Below are 1,933 nucleotides of genomic sequence, written 5' to 3' on the forward strand. Positions count from 1 at the left end.
TCAGGAAACATGATGTTTGGGGTGGACGCATTTTATAGTGTTTCCAATTGGAAAACTAAAGTCAGTGAAATGTTAGAGTTCCATAAAAGAGGAAATCAAAAAATTTCGAGGTTCTTGTAGAGGGCCCATAATATCCCCTGGGTCTGCGCCTGCAACGTTTGATTACTGGTGGTAGTGTTACCAGACCAAATATAGCACCTTAGAGCTAATTGTACGTGACGTCATATTTTCATTCGTTATGTAGTAAGCTAAATGGTGATATACCAACAATAGATGATCAATATGGATTTACAAGCTTTGAGAGTCTGTCATATCATGTTTGGCTACCAACATGGCGTAGCCACGTCGCAAAAAACACATGGCTGAATAGCTTGTATTGGCGATAGCCGCAACCTGCCGCTAGCTAGCTTATTCAGTGTATCAATTTCCATAAGTACTTTAAAGAAGTATTTCAGCTTTTATTAGATCTGATAACTGATTAATAATATTTTTCAGCGGGTCGTCTGCGAGAATTTAAAATTCTGGTCACCACCTGCGAGTCTCCGCCGAACATGGATCTATCAAATATTCGTCAGGATGTAATTTGTGCCGAACAGCAAGCGAAAATGGGGTCTGGAGAAAAAAAGGAGTTCCCCTGTTCTAGTCGCCCGGTCGGAAATAGGGTAATCGTAACAAAACCGTTCTCGACTGACGCTTTAACCTTGCGTGAAGTGGAGGTTTACGGTAAGAGAAAGATGTTATATAGATTTTATATACATAGTATATTGTTATTTACGTCATTCAGTAATGGTGACATTTTATAAGTGTTTTAAGATATGAAAAGATAAGATGATTTATTACTCTCAAACCATTTCATGTTTATTTATTTATTTATTGTATTTACCATTACATGTATCAGAGGGACAACACAAAATGTACAGATGTATAACACGGTATAAAAAATTACAAATTCAATAACACAATATACTTGTTTAAATGAACAAACAGAAAATGACAGTAACTAATTAGAACTATCCATATCATTAGAACTATCTACGATTACGATTTTATTTACACTCCGACCATTTCCATGGTATATGGAGGAAAACTATTACACATGTATATACAAACATTTACAAAACAACACTGAAGTGATTATTAAAGTTTAGAGAATGAAAACGTAACAAAATATAAATATATATACATCAACTCTGGATGTGTTTAGAAGCGCCACGTAGCGGCAAATAGCGGTATAACCAGATGGTAGTTTTTACTCGCGTATACCTAAATATTAATTAAATTAATTAATTATTAGTTAAATATTCTAACCATGCTTTAGTCAATATCTGCTAATGTATCATCAATTACTCGTTCCAACTATTCCTAGGAATTCTACGATTGATAATTTTGGTAAAACTGAATAGAATTGATTGTTTATTGCATAATTTGAACACCGGTCAGATACCAAGAAGGTCAGTCGTATATATAGAAATATTGAACGTTACGTAAGCATACTTACCTGGCACAGGGGTGCTCACCGTGATCTGGAAGGCGGTGCCCCTATGGCGAGGCCTGTCATTGCACAAAGACTGGTTGACCCATACGATCTCCCCAAATGTGGGAGACTCGGGTGTACAATTTCTGGTAGTGGGGGACTGCGTACGCGCTATCCCCTCTATAAACAGACTAACATCAGACATTCTTCTCCCCCACGTAGAGGACAGCCTATCCATTATAAAGGGGATAGAAAGTTTAGCACTGTGTATTAATGAACCAGAACAGGTTTTCCATCCAGAATCTACTTTAAAGCAATTAAACACTGTGATGAACATCTGATTTCATTCCGCAGACATAGAGCTGGTTATCTTTCGCGTGTAATCAGGACTTTCGTAAACGCGCAATAAAATTATCGGTACCCCTACTCTACTCCCTAGTGTCAAAACAATTCTACAGT

At 37.0% G+C, this 1,933-nt stretch overlaps 1 non-coding gene across 1 annotated transcript; it reads left to right on the plus strand.

Moving 5' to 3' along the window:
- Positions 1–1,490: 1,490 nt before the first annotated feature.
- Positions 1,491–1,655, plus strand: LOC141912372 (U1 spliceosomal RNA). The gene has a single exon (XR_012620152.1). It is a non-coding gene; the product is annotated as a U1 spliceosomal RNA (small nuclear RNA).
- Positions 1,656–1,933: the final 278 nt, after the last annotated feature.

The sequence above is a fragment of the Tubulanus polymorphus genome, chromosome 10, assembly GCF_964204645.1.
Source record: "Tubulanus polymorphus chromosome 10, tnTubPoly1.2, whole genome shotgun sequence".
Taxonomy (NCBI): domain Eukaryota; kingdom Metazoa; phylum Nemertea; class Palaeonemertea; order Tubulaniformes; family Tubulanidae; genus Tubulanus; species Tubulanus polymorphus.